The sequence below is a fragment of the Falco rusticolus genome, chromosome 6 (genome assembly GCF_015220075.1).
Source record: "Falco rusticolus isolate bFalRus1 chromosome 6, bFalRus1.pri, whole genome shotgun sequence".
In the NCBI taxonomy this organism is placed as follows: domain Eukaryota; kingdom Metazoa; phylum Chordata; class Aves; order Falconiformes; family Falconidae; genus Falco; species Falco rusticolus.
The window spans coordinates 53630835-53646381 of NC_051192.1; the positions used below are offsets into that span (position 1 = coordinate 53630835).

Sequence of the window (15547 nt, forward strand, 5' to 3'; positions counted from 1 at the left end):
TGTGTGAGTTTATACATCTAACTGAAAAATCAGTTTGCACAGCTGTATACTAGAATATCTAGAAGAGCTGCTGGCAAATTCAAAGAACATTCTCTACAGCTTCGTCTTCCACCCTTCCTCACCTCTCAGGCAAACCTCATTCACCACCCCCAAGGCATCACCCTTCACTCAGAATCTAGTCCCTCCTATAGGTGATCACATTTTATCTATATCTAAGCACTACAAATCCTTTATGCCCAACATGTGACATCCAAGTGGCTGCTTCCTTACCTATCCATAGAAGTAAAAATCTCTTAGAATTTCTTCTCATCTCTGAGGCACTGTCCAAAATAACCTTTGTTACTGTAAGGCAGTTGCAGGTGTTAACTTCATGTGGGAGGGCTTCCTCCTCTCCTATCAAACACCCTGACCAAAGCAACAAATATCCAGTGTTTGGCTGTACTTTGAAAATCATTCAGAGCAACAAAACCTATTGCTTACATTTTGTGATTTGTAACACCAGTCTTCTTTCTATAACTGCTAGTAGTGGCAGCAGCAAGAACTTTTGTGTTTATTCCCAGTGACCCATCCCATTAGAGACTACCTCCTCAATGATATCTAACCTCCTTAAAGACACTCAAATTGCCTTATAGAAATCTTTCTTATGGGTCAAAAAAAATCCCAACAACAACAACAAAACCAAACACAAAACCCAGACACCAACCCTGACACCATTAGATTGTCTGTGCAGTGATGCCCTTGCATTTTGAATGCTTTGTGAGTTTTCTGATGTTCTTTTGAATCTACCTATTGTCTCACTTCTTGCTTCAGCAAAGCAAAGCAAAGCAACTCAACGCAACGCAACGCAATGCAACGCAAAGGAAAAGAAAAGAAAAGAAAAAGAAAAGAAAAGAAAAGAAAAGAAAAGAAAAGAAAAGAAAAGAAAAGAAAAGAAAAGAAAAGAAAAGAAAAGAAAAGAAAAGAAAAGAAAAGAAAAGAAAAGAAAAGAAAAGAAAAGAAAAGAAAAGAAAAGAAAAGAAAAGAAAAGAAAAGAAAAGAAAAGAAAAGAAAAGAAAAGAAGGTTTTGAGGCCCACCATCTAGCTAGGCAAATGTCAGCTTGCCAGTGTACAATTCATGCTACTCACTCAAAAGACTGCTTGCTTTATTCTGTCAAGCTTCGATATTCTAACAAAACATCTCCTCTGCAAAAATCTTTTTTCACTTCTACCCTTAAATTGTCATAGTTTCAGCAACACTAATGCTCTGGCATACTTGGTGTTGACAAATCACAGTTAGATGTGATAAATATGTTTTGAAGTTCCTTTGAAACTAAATAAATCACTCACCAATATTCTTCCAGATCAAGACAAAGAAGGAGCATTTTGAAAGGGGCAAGAAAATATAATGCATACCAAAGCCAAACAGTATTTAATGGTAAACAAGGCAGAATGAGTTATGTGCAATGATCTGATAATTGTGTTTACCACACTGTGATTAATTTAGACAATAAATCAATTTTCATATCACCATCATATTTTGGAGATAAACTTGCACTGAATTGATCCAAGAAGTCATGTTTTTTATCTGGGATCAACTCATCAGAATAGCTGATGTTAAACAAAAGCCTATATTCCTCCAGGTGGAGCAAATCATTTTGCCACACTCCCACAGGTAGAACCAACCAGTCTTACTGCAGTGCTTAGCCTAGTATTTAGCATGGTTTCACCAAACACCTACATGCCCTATGAAGACAGCAAATGACATAAGGCTTCTGGATGATCTGCTACCAATTTTCTTCACTTAGATGCTTCCCTACCCTGACCTGACATGTGCAGGGAAAATTGTGTGTGTCCAGAGTTAATTTAGTGAGACATATATCACTTCCATCTACACTGTAGGCAACCAGTAGGAAAGTTTGGGGATCTGTCTAATGCCTTCTCAGGAGTAACTAAGCATCAAGGCATAGTGGCAGTGTTATCGGTATTGACCCCATTGCAGAAAAGATTCACTCAAGAATTAAGTGACTGGGACCTATACAGCCTTATTGCCTATCAGCCTCAGGCCAAACTGTGGTAAAGATTGTGCTCTGCACTTTCTTTTGAAGCCATGACACTATGAAAGCAAGAATGCAGGAGGCTTGGAGTTGGGAAGTGTCCATCAAAATGTTTGCTCCTACCCTACTAGTTGCTGGAAGTATTTTTATTTAAAATCTTCATCAGTGACCTTGAAAAGGCAAAGAGAATTGAAGTTTCCAAGTCTGCAGGTGATATTAAGTTCTTCTGAGTAGTCAAATGCTGTGCTAATGATGAGGAATTTCAGAAAACTTCACAAAACTCAGAGAGAAGGCAAAAAGCAGAGACATCTTGTAGATACAGGCAAAATAATATATAAAGTGAAAATAGTCTAAACACCTATACTCAGTGTTCAACTTGGAGTTCAATAGTTGCCCAAAATCATTTAATGTTTGAAAAAGAAAAGGTTCAGTGGACAACATGGAGGATCATAAGACTGAGGTTTATGAAACCATGAAAGCTGTCAGTAAGCTGGATGCCCAGCTGTTGTCACCAACACATGCAACAAAAGAACTGAGTGGCAATCAGTGCCACAAATAGGTAGAAAACAGGTACAAAGCATTTTTTCTTTACTTAGTGGGTAGTGTAGGAGCTTAATGCCAGAGAAGGTGAAAGAATGGATTTGAATGTTAATGCATTGTATTGGGTTTGTGTGGCAAAGTTTTGTAGTGGGGGGTCAACAGGGGTGGCTTCTGTGAGAAGCCGCCAGAAGCTGCCCCATGTCCGATGGAGCCCATGCCAGCCGGCTCCAGGATGGACCCACTGCTGGCCCAGGCCGAGCCCATCAGTCACGGTGGTGGTGCCTGTGGGATAACGGATTTAAGAAGGGGGCGGAAAATTATGAGCAACAGCAATTGCTGCTGGGGAGAGGAGTGGGCCTGTGTGAGAGCAGCAGCCCTGCAGTCCCCAGGCCAGGGCAGGAGCGGCAGGAGGGGCTCCAGGCCCGGAGCAGGGGTTCCCCCCCAGCCCGCGGTGAAGCCCAGGCTGAGGCAGGCTGTCCCCTCAGCCCCGGGAGCCCACGGTGGAGCAGATCCCCCCCGCAGCCCGTGGGGACCCCACGCCGGAGCAGGGGGATGCCCGCAGGAGGCTGTGACCCCGTGGGCAGCCCGCGCTGGAGCCGGCTCCTGGCAGGGCCTGTGGCCCCGCGGAGGGGTGAGCCCAGGCCGGGGCAGGGCTGCTGGCCGGGCTGTGACCCCGCGGGGACCCGCGCTGGGGCAGGTCATGGGGGACCGTGTCCGTGGGAGGGACCCCGGGCTGGAGCAGGGCAGGGTGTGAGGAGCCTCCCCCTGAGGGGGCAGGAGCGGCAGGGACAGCGTGTGAGGGACTGACCCCAGCCCCATGCCAGTGTCCCTGCACTGCTGGGGGAGCAGGGAGAGAAACCGCCAGGGAAGCTCAGACCGGGAAGAAGGGGAGGGGGGGGGGAAGTTTTTTTTAAGTTTTGATTTTTAGTTCTCATTATCCTACTGTGATTTGAATAGTAATAAATTAAACAAATTTCCCCAAGTCGAGTCTGTTTTGTCTGTGACAGTAATTGGTGAATGATCTCTCCCTGCTCTGATCTCAACCAACAACCTTTTTGTTACTTTTCCTCTCCCCCGTCCAGCTGAGGAGGGCAGTGATGGAGCAGCTTTGGTCGGCACCTGGTGTCCAGCCAGGGTCAAACCACCACACACATGCCGAAAAGACAGACAAAATCATGGATAATGTATCTGGAAATGGATATTAAAAGCACAAGACAAGAATGTGTATTCTAATCGCTAATAAAACCATTTTAGATGCTGAGGGAAGTGACAAGAATGGATGACAAGAAGTGGCCAGACTTTTCTCTCTCCCCATTATGATCTCCATTTACCATTGCCAGAGACTGAATGAGGGCAGATGGATCCTTTGTCTGAGCCAGTAGGGCATTTCTTATGTTCTGCATTCTCCTATTTACCAGCAGTTAAATGGAAATAGGTTTCAAAAATCATTGGGAAAACAGACGGTCTCCTTGAAATTAGCCTTCCTCTGTCCTGTATTACAGTTGATTCTGCACTGCAGTTTTGATGTTTAAATACAGATGCTTTTCATCTTCTCTGGTAGTTCAGAATAGCAGGGACCAGCTACAGATTTACCTCTCTCAAAACTGTGTACTGGCAACCAGATTAAGTCCCACCATTTCACTGACGTAAGTGGAAGTACACCAAAGCTTCAATCAAAACTGTGTTTCAATCAAAAAAAGATTCAATAAAAAATGTATATTATGGAAAAAAGTTAGCTATTTAGATACACACACATGTAATTGAATATAAATAATACAAAATAATTGGATTAGAACATCTAATAGCTCTTCTTTTTAGTCAGGTCTCAGGTCTTATTCCTACTGAATGTGCATGTCTTTCATAAAGATGAGGGATTAATTTTCTCCTGCCTGCCCACTGCTGTCTTGCTCCTTCCTCTGAAGCTTTTCATAGTGACTGATGTCAATATTAGAGCAACAACAGTAGGTCTGATCCAGCCTATGACTTTCCACATTCTTTAAGCCAAAAGACACAGAACTATTTTGAAGCCTCCCCCCCCACCTCAGTTTTAGTGAAAATACTCTCTAAAAGGGAGATGAATAATAATTTTCCTCCCACCTGCTTAGTTTTATTAATATTTTTCCACTTGTCACTTTTCCTTAGGAGAGGACATCCTTTTGTCACATTATGCCAGCAGTGGCCACCTCTGGCAGGCCAACACTGACACCATGCTTGGCTTTGGTTCACCAAAAAGCGTTCCCCCACTGCATTGGCCAGGCAGGCAGCAGCAGCCCGATGCGGGGTGCTGCCACAGGTGCACACACCTGTCCCAGTCCCACCAGCCTCTCTTCCCCACAGGAAGGACCTGGCCCAGTGCCACATGCCACTGGAGACACCAGTGGCACTGCCAGCGACGGATGCGGCCTCCACCCTGCGGCCCCTGCAGCATGGGGGGACGCATGTTTCCACAGGACCCTAGCACAAACCTGCCAGACAGTCAGAACCCTGTGCCATGGTCTCCTCTGGCTGCATCCAGAAATCTCCACCTGTCCCAACTTTTTGCTCAGGTGGTTGCACATACCAGCCTGTTCTCATTCTTCCTGGTTTTAAATTCTCCCAGCATCTTTTTTTGTGTGGAGGGTTTTTTGGGTGTGTATGTGGGGTTGGTTTTTTTGGTTTTGTCTTTAGGGTTTTTTTTTAATTATTTCATAGACTTCAGCTTTCACAAGTGCTAGTCTGCAAATGCTGTTTAGAACCAGTGCTTACAGCACCCAAGAGTAGTATTTTCTAGTACTTTTCTAGTATTTAATATATATCTCCCAGATAAAAGACAAGTATTCCACTGAACAATTTAAACTGAGATAATTTTTCATTATCATTAATGTAAAAAAAAATAAGTTCTTAGTGGGGCAGAAGGCATAGGAAAATTCAGAATTTAATCATGGAAGCTACTTTTCCTAAGGATTGTTCTGCCATCAGCCCCTGAAGGATTGAGATGCACCATTGCTCTTGAAGCTCTCTTCTGGGTGTCTCAGGTACTCCCTGAAAGCTGCCTTCCAGCCATAGCAGCAGATCTTTGTTCTCCCAGTTTCCTTCCCAGACTGAAGCAAATTTTACAGGTCAGGTTGCCTTTGCCTGCGGGAAATGTGCAAGTGAGTACACAGATGCACAATGAGAACCTGTGAACAACTCAGTAAGGATGTTATTGTAGCGCTAAGACAAGTTAAATACTTATATCTTTAATATAGCACTTTTATGTTGCTGTTAAAGTAAATTAATATTAATTTCTATACATAGAAATGCCCCTTCTGATATGCCCGTGGTTGGACTTTTGTAGTGAAGTATGACTTATGAAACCACATACCGGAATAATGACAAAATTAAATCACCAGGCTCAGGTCTGACTGGAAATTAAATTTCAAGTTGTTATTTCTACGTTATAAAGAGATAGATAGACAGAAGCTAAACAGTTGATTTATCCCTGCAGAGAATCCAGTGATAATAAAAATAAGTAGATCAAACAATATTATCCTTACCACAGCAGACAAAAATTTATTACAAATCTGAACTCCATATGGGACTAAATCCACCCCTAGAAATAATAGCAACATATATGCTGCTCAAGTTACATTTTTGATAAGGGTTCAGGCTACAAGTTGTGCAATTCAAATATAGCAAAGTAAAAACAAAGTCTGCAAACAGATTTATTTTTAATTTATTTAACACTACCAAGAAAATAAAGTTAACTATCTCTTTACTATAAATCTGCCAACCTTCAGGCCCTAAGGCAGTCATCAATACAAATTCCTGACATATAAAGCATGCATTGACATCAGAATCATACATATACATTAAATCAGAAAGGTATGGAATGCTTGAAATTTTTTAGCTATGCTTACATTGCTGTGCAAGTCCACCCTGCTGTGCTCAAGGATTATAAATTTGAGATATATTCAAGTAAGAAAACAGAAAAATAGAAATAAGAATTCAAGTGAACTCACAAAACTTTATAAGTAAAAAGCACTTAAGTTTTTCTTGCTGGTCATCTCTAAAATCACTGTTTTAATGAATATCTACTTATCATAAGAACAGAAAGAACAGCAGAAAATGTAAAATGGTAATCTTGTAATCAATCACCTTCATTAATGAAAGTGCTTTACGATTGAAACTGTTAGATGGAAATAACTAATGCCAAGTGAAAATATCCAAATGGGTGACAGCCTTTCATTTATTTCACTTAAATTTATTTATTCATATTGTGTATTCAGACAGACCTATGGCCTCAAGCTGCCTCTAGAAATATTTCTACCAAGTTTATTTCTCTCAGAGAAGATCTGTTAGAATAAAATAAAGAACAAGAATTTTCTCAGCCTTTGATCTCAGGAGTTACTGAGATAAGTGCAATACAGTGGATATTATTCAGGAGAGTATGCACGTATTCACTTCAGCTGACTTCGGATCACACAAGACCCTGAACTATTTTCTGCCACTTTCCTCATTGGTCAGGTTAAGATAATTTCAGGAAGGAAAAGCAGTTTAAAATAACGTTTCGCTGGGGTTTATAATATGATTTTTTCCCCCATAACACTTCTGGGAGAGTAATTTTTCCCCCTGATAACACTTCTGGGAGAGTAATTTCATGTAAGAAAATGTTCTGTACCATGGACCCATGTCAATAAAATGTAAGTTTTTCTCTACTTTAAAAACACATAATCTTAAAGCACACCTTCTGTGGCTACTGAAATACAAGCACGTGCTTGCACACCTGCTCAGACAGCTGAGTGAGCCCTGTGATGCAGTGCAACGTGCACGCCTACAGAAGGCCTGCCCTGGCTTATCTGACTAGTTCCAACTATCTCTGTTCTTTTGTTTCAATTATCAGATTTTGTTTTATTGCAGTGCTTGGAAAAGATCATGTAGAGTAGAGTAAAAAGGAAGAGATCAACATGAAAGTGGAAAAAATAACTATTTCTAAGCCACATGTAAAATATAAAATCAAACTCTCCAGTCCATGCAAACCAAAGGAATAACCCAAGTTTTTGGGGTTACCTGAGCTCTATGGTAATCATATTTGGAATGGGTTTACATGTAGACATTGAAAATTGAATAGTTGTAAACGCTAAAAGGAGGATGCAACTGCAGCTATGTGCCTTTGTTGAAGAGTCATTGCACAAAGGAAAGATTTAACTAAGTCACAAAAATAATCATCTGTTGGAACCTCAATGGATAAATTTTCTGACATATTTCATATATGGTGCTATCCAAACAAAGCAGGTTAAAGCAATGCCTGGCATCATCATAAAAATTACAAGTGTGTCAGAATTTTTAACACAAAATTCTTTTTTTTTTAATGAGTTTACAACAATTTTCAGGTCCATCAGAACAAAACTTCAAATATAGGCTGTTAACCCTATTCGCCTTCCTAAAACATATATATAGAAGTGGTTTAAATTGCCTTTACATGTGACATTTCTTTCTTTTGTGTGGTTTTTGTTTTGGTTTTTTTTTTCAAAATATGACCTAGGAAAATGCAAACTGGTTTTTCAAAGCTGAAAGTTTTACACACTTTATAACATTAAGATGGTGCTCTTAATTCTCAAAATCTTTATTAGAATTTCACATTATAAAGTAGGCTTGAGTTAAACCTCAGGTAGATATCTGTTAATAAAAAAAAACCATACAAAAAAAAAAAAAAAAACCCCAAAAAACAGTCTGCACTGTACTTACAATGATAGATGAACAGATGAAATTACTTTTTTTTTTTTAATATTATATCAAGCTATTCAGATTATAGCAGTTCTTTTGTGACAAATATTTGTGAACAAGTAGCCAAGTCTCCATACCCACTTTCACAAGTATAGGAACTTTTTTCCATTTGTTTTAAGAGCCTTATTTTAATTTGATAGCAAAATGTTAATCAGTCCAAAACATATTAGGGTTTAGGATTATGACCCTTGACATGAATCTTCCTCAGAAATCTTTAGGAATATATAACAATATGGGAGCCAGCGGTACTGCTGTGAAATTTGCTAAATATAAAATGAATTTGAAAAGTCTTTTGGCTGATATGAAATTCACTGATAGAATTAGACTCCAAACCATATGCTTATTCCTTTGGTGCTAGTGGCAGTACATGCATGAGTGTATATTTGTAATCCATATTCTCTGAAGGAACAACCAAACAGAAGGTGTCAAATATTAATTTATATTTCTCTAGTTTTAATGGATATATACTATGTAATATGGACAAACGTAGGTAAAAGGTAGGCAAAAATACATTAATGCTTCCAGTGCAACTATGAAGTCAAATATATAATCCATCTGATGATAAACCAGCTGTGAATACTACCAGGTATTAGAGTCTGCCTGTAAAATACTGGTAATCAAGCAAATGCAGTCCTATTCTGCAGACAGTGGGAAAATGCCCTGTCATTCAGAAGAACTTAAGAAAAAGCCTTCAAAATTTCATGCATTTAACCAAAAGTGTTATCCTCTGGTAATTTCCTATGAATTCAGGGCAAATAAAGTATGGAAGTTTCAGAAAACAAGAGAAAATTTCTCTTAAATCTGGAGACAGTGGGGCCAAAATACACAAAAAACCCCCAAAAAACAAACAACCCCCCAGGTATTTCAGAAGCTAGGTGATCTGAGTATTTGCCAATGACTACACAGAAAAAGGAAGAATATCTAGCAAACCTGTGAAAGCATAGCAGGGAATCATAACAACTCCTCTAATAAATCATTTCTTCCATCAAGTATGAAGGAACAATTAGAATCAAATAATATAAACAGAAGTACCACTATTAATAATAATTTATATATATATATATATATGTAGTTTATAACATTTTGTCTCAAAAAACTTAAGACACTGAGGATGAATGGAAGGTACTTGTTTAGAAGCTTTATAACCAAAATATTCATTACAGTGAAAGAGTAGGCTTAGTTTCTATAGGTAAAGGACTTAAAGACAGAAAGAAAGCAAAAGCAGAAGAGACAAATGTTTATACATTTTGATACCTGAACACATGTAACAGACCATTACCTTTTGATATTGCCTTAATTTCCTTTAGGTTGAAGTTATGAACATACAGTAAATACTGTGTAACCTCAGCTTCTAAGGTAGCTCCAACAAGGCATGTCTGTTATACCTTTCGCAAGTTATCAAATCAATCACAGCCTCAAAAACAATACGAAACCAAATTTTAGCACTGTCTTTTCCATCTCATCTAGCTACTGTATTCCTATCAGCCCTACAGCATGTGAGTTTGCTGAGTTAACTCATGTTAGCTCAGTTCCTGTACAACCTATTAACCTCATCTACTGAAAACATTTAAATAAATAATTTCCTATGCATTTCCTGCAAAAACAATGCTGATTACTACAGTTATGAAGAGATCACTAACCTACTCTCCATTAAGTTCTCTTCTTAGTAGCATAATGTCCTTATAAATGGTTGTATTAGAAATGCATTTACAAACATTGAACATTGTACAGCTTGATTTTTATTAAGTTAAATTTTAATTATATGTCCTGAAAAATCCTTAATCCTAACTGTGAGAGAAACAATTCAGGAAATGGTAAAACAGCTATCATTCTCTGACTGCGAAAATATGTCTAAAAAGGGTTGATGTTAGGGTAATTAACAGCCAATGAGCTGAGCATTCATTCATGAGACAGTATATAATACCATCATCCATTGTTTTATATAACACATTTTAGGGGGATTCGGTCTGGTTTTGGTTTTTCCTAAACACTGTGGCAAATCAGGCTTAAAAGGATCAAAATCTGGCCACAGATATGCAGATCATATGATCCAGAAATTTTCTGGAATAAGAGAAGCAAATGGCCTACGCATGGAACAAAGGCTGAGGGCCTTCCTTGGGGTGGTTTTCCACATGAAGATGCAGCAGCTCTTAGCTATGACAGAAGCATCTAGATGACTCCCTAAACTGACTTGTAAAATTCCCCAAGCTTTGATGCCATATGTCTTCTGTACTTGGTATTTTGAAACGTTTGTTTCAGTGCCTAGCTCTGAAGTTTGTTAACTAAATATTGCTCTGTGTGATGGAAAATATAAAGTGGAAAAGCATTAAGAATAACTGGATAACTAAATTACTGGAAGATTCGGAATGTAGAAGAAGAGACAACATGTATATAATTGTTTCAATGTACTATGTAATTAGAGTACACTGAGTATCTGTAATTGCTTGTCAGTGCAAAGCAGAAACATTTTCTATAATGCAGTTTGCTTTTTAAAATGAGAAACATACCTCATCAAGAGCAAATTTTCCAAATTGCAAATTTTAGGATTAATAAAAAAAGAAAATTGGATAGGTTTTCTCCATTTTAATTGGCCATTTTTCACAGACTTTTTTTCCCAAAATTAGCTATCTCTAGGTTAAGAACAAATAAATTTTTAGTTTCACCTTAAAACAGGCATTCACTTCAGATACAATACAGAAGTGTTTAATTTCAGGTGAAGAAAGGAAATGTTCCTTTTTTTGTACTTACCTTAAAAAAATGGCCTACAAAAGTTACAACGACTTCTCACTAAGAACCAGTAGATATCTGTCTCTACTTCTAGAAAATATGTAAAACTTTTCATTGCACTTCAAAAAAATCTGTGTTCCTCAGTTAGAAACAAAGCATTATGAGTGCAAACAAGACCCAACAGAGAGTTGTCTAGACCCCCACAGCTGGAAACAATGACAGATTTTCCTCATAGGTCAATGAGAACAGAAAATGAGTCAAATTAAAAATACCACTTTTCTTGCTAATAACTGGGGCTTGAAGAACTGAAAATTCCTTTAACTGTGAAACAGAGAACTTGGTATTAGTCTTAAAGTAGACAGAGACTAGTAAAAGAGAAAACAGGCTCGAGGCACTATGGGATGAGCTGAAAAAGAAGAAAGCTGAAGAGGGGCGTATTAAACCAAATACACACAGAGGCTGGGTTTTGGCAAGCTGTTCATGCATAAGTTGAGTTGAGGGATGGCTTCACATGGATCCTGAGAACAACAAGGTACCGTTTCCAAAATGAAGTGTTACAAGATGAGACAAACAAGCATATCAGAAACTCCAAAGGAAGAGACAACACTGGTGGCTTTGCAGGTGAAGTTTGAGAACAGATGGATCCAACCTAATAACACCGAAATAGCGTCAACTCTTGAGCACACATTTGTGAAAGTTTTACCAATACACAGACAGCAGAACTAATAAAAAAGTCTCTTCATAATTTCTTTTTTAACAACAAGCATTTCCAGAATACACGATGTACCCATAAGGGTATCCTTAAGACCCTGTCCCTATGTGCAAGTTTCATTCCAGAGCCCAGATGTGGGATGGGCTGATGTAATAAGGCATCAGCCTGAGGCTGTAGTTTGAAAGAAAATATATGATACAGAGAGTCTAATCTGCCAGACTCTACAAAGCAAATGTTCTTAATTCAGGACTGAAGAATTATCCAATTCTAATAGTTAAAAAAAAGTAATTAGAATTTTCTTGCCAACATATTTTCCCTATCATCAATTTTATCTTACATGAGAAAGAATGCAAATCTTTAGAGAAAATGTTTGAGCCTGAGAATATTGGGACTGTTTGTTTACATTACTTTGTTGGAAGCTATGGGGATGAATTTTGCCATTTTTTTATTGCTTCAAGATGGGGTATTATCATATGGTTTGTGAGCAGCAAGTTTTGTGCACTTATTGAAAAGGCCTGTTCGCCTAACTCTTCATAGTATATCAGGTTTGTAGACAAATTTTAAGAAATAATGAAGTATAAAGAGACAGCATTAGGGAAAAAAATTATGACATGGGTTTATCAGAGGCAAAATATATAACACTAAATTGACATCTTTTGATGAAACAGCTGATTGTCTAAACAAAGGCAATAATATAGATCTCATTTATCTGGACTATTGGTACCTGATGTTAGTTAATATGGGAAGTCATTAGTTAAACTGGAGATTGGTAAATTCTCTGATGAAAAATGGACTAATGGTGGGAACATGAAAAAAGTAGCACTGAATCCATCTGGAGGAGTTTACCAGGAAAAGTCTCTCAGGACTGGATTGAGCATTGATCTTGCAACTTTAGCATTAATAATGTTGCCTCAAAGACAGTAGCAATGAGATCATGATTTGCAGATAAAACAGAATCAGGAAGCATCACCAGTCCAGAGGAGGAATGGGATATCAGGAGCTGGAGGAACCTTTAGTACAAGAGTGATAGAAATGGGATGAAAACATTGAATGCAGGTAATGTGAATGCAAGTCAGAACAAATAAGAATTTATCCTGTAAACTGGGTGAGCATAAGCTGGAATTGAGTACAAAGAATAAAGACCTTGCAGAACTGACTGCAAAATGAAAAGAATCTTCTATTCATGCTATAGTGCAGCTGCAGGTGGGAAACCAGCATGAGCACAGATTCATTGCCACAGGAATGCACCTCTGAACAGAGCTGTTTTCTTATTTTACCATTAACACATAGTTGTCTTTATTCTGATAAGTCAACCAGATACTCCTAGCAACCTGTTCCCTCATCTGTACAAACAAACAGACCAACTGTTAATACAGTCATCTGTTTCTAGCAAAGGAAAATTAATGTAACAACTGCTCAAAATCAAACTAGCTTTCTGAACTTCACCTATGAAATGCCACCATTATTCATAGTTGGTTATCTTATTGCCATTGTCATGGCAAAAGCCAAACGAAGAACATAGTGGTTTACTAGTATTTTGATAAAGTCTGTTGTTATCTTATAGTATTTTAAAGTTATGCTACTGATTGTAGTAATGTAAAGTAAATACATAAAAGGATAGGTCTATGTTGCTCAACTATGATGAAATAAGGAAATTCAAAAAGCATTAGCTTACATAACGTGTCAGAACAAAGGGTAGAGAAGGTATGAATCCTTTCTGCAGGCATTCAGGAAAGACAGGAATGGGACACAGGAGGAAAAAGATCTTCTAAAAATGGCAACTAAAACATGCACGCAGGCACACAGGGATGATTTTCCACTACTAATATGAAGGAATGTTATTTTTCATAAGCACAGTTCTGAAACAACTTTCCAGTGACTGTACTAGAGGAAGGAAACTTAGATTAATCTTCCTAAATTTCTGAAGGGAATTACTGGAAATGTTTATCTACAAATAGATAGGATGGGATTTGATATTATAGGTATCTTCTAATTCTGTGTTCTTGTATTTCTCAGTAAAATTATTTTAAAATCTAGTCTTTTGCCTCTGTTTAGACTTATTGGTGACAGGGTTTGCTAAAAATGGTAGATATGAGAGATTGCATTGAATAGGACCTCAGTGAACATCATAGTGTGAGTGGGCGTGTATACATGAGTACAGAATCATATATAGATATATCCACAAGTTACAGCATAGACACCACAACTTAGTTTAAATAAAGTATTACTAAATAGGTATAATATGAGCTTAGCAATTCAGATGGTACTAAGAACGCATCTCATTCTTTCACTATGGTATTTCTAGGTTAAAGAATTACTACTTCTAATATAATGTACATTAGATTTCTGCTGTTCACATAGATATCATGTTTAATGTCTGAAAGGTCATTTGGACATCAGATCCAGTGGCATGTTTGTCTTGTTACTGAATTATGGGAAACTATTGGGAACATACACATGTAATTATAGATGAAAGAGCTCTTAGGTCATCTTGTCCTATCCTGGCCAATGTATGACTCTTCCCTATAATATATGCCTGAAGCCTTTAGATGGGGTAACGTTTTACATAATTTAAGTGATCGGTCTTCCACTACTCCCCTTAAAATACTATTTTTTTTCTATCCTCTATATTTTTATGTCAATGTGAAGTTTAAATCATGTATTTGGAAGGAAATGTATACGGTACAGTTAACTGATTTGAAAGTACTGGAATGTTGGGATTACTCTTTCTATCCATAAAGAATATTTCTGAGTTTATAGACTCAGTAATACTAAAAAAATAACAAAAGAAAACAGTCCTTTATTTAGGAATAAACACTCTGAAGAACCTCAGTTTTTAAGCCAAATCCTCTGTAATCTGAAGCAACCAGGCACTTCTGGGAAACCACCCTGTAGCTGCTCTGCATTCTTCTATACACCCTAGGCCTCAATGCACACCTCAGCAGTCTGTAACAAACTCACAGTTTGCAATAAAAGACTAAATGCTACAACAGGAAAAAGAAGAGTCAAGGACATCCTCAGTATCCTAGGCCCTTGTAGTAAGGTGGTATAAATAAAATTCACAGGAATCAAGAACCAGACCTATTCCCATGCAGCAAACAAGAAAATCTCCATCCCTTGCTTTCAAAATCTTTTATGAACATTTCCACATGACTTCACATCTTCATTGTTCTCCACTAGATCACTCAAGTCCTCATTTTTTAATTTTTTTTTTTTTCACTAGAATTAGTCATCTGGGGCTTCTTTACTACTCCAGGTATAATCCTGTCAAGCCTCAGGTCAATATATCCATCTGTTTCCCACAGCTTCTTATAGACCTATTTCATGTTCTTCTGTTTGGACTTTATCGTGACATGTCTAGAGGACATGAACACATTTCTCATTGAATTCCCTTATATCTCTTTGTATTGGTTGTCTTCCTTTTGGGGAGATTAACCATCATTGGATGATGCTTGTTTTAACCTCCAAAATACATTATTACTCTATTACCTTTTTTATTGTGCTCACCCTAATAGCTATCTGTCACACAGATCTGTTTTCACAGGTGTGATTTCCACCTTTACAACTTTTTGCTCAGCCTCAGAGGTTTTTTTCTTCATCATCTCCCCACATTCCTGTACAGAGATCTTTGTTGCTTTCAGCTGCATTGCCAGTCTTCTGTGTTTCCTACATCCTATCATCTTCATTTCCTGCAACAAACATACTGTTGGCATGTTTGCCATTTTTTGTCTTCGTATTTCTCACCAGAAACCAACCAAAACAAAACAGGTCCATGTATTTGTCTCTACAG

At 38.0% G+C, this 15547-nt stretch overlaps 1 long non-coding RNA gene across 1 annotated transcript; it reads left to right on the top strand.

Annotated features, from left to right (window-relative positions):
• The first annotated feature begins 2699 nt into the window (after positions 1-2699).
• LOC119149607 lies at positions 2700-14639 on the top strand. Its single transcript, XR_005104779.1, has 3 exons — positions 2700-2845; positions 11928-11933; positions 14628-14639. It is a non-coding gene; the product is annotated as an uncharacterized LOC119149607 (long non-coding RNA).
• Positions 14640-15547: the final 908 nt, after the last annotated feature.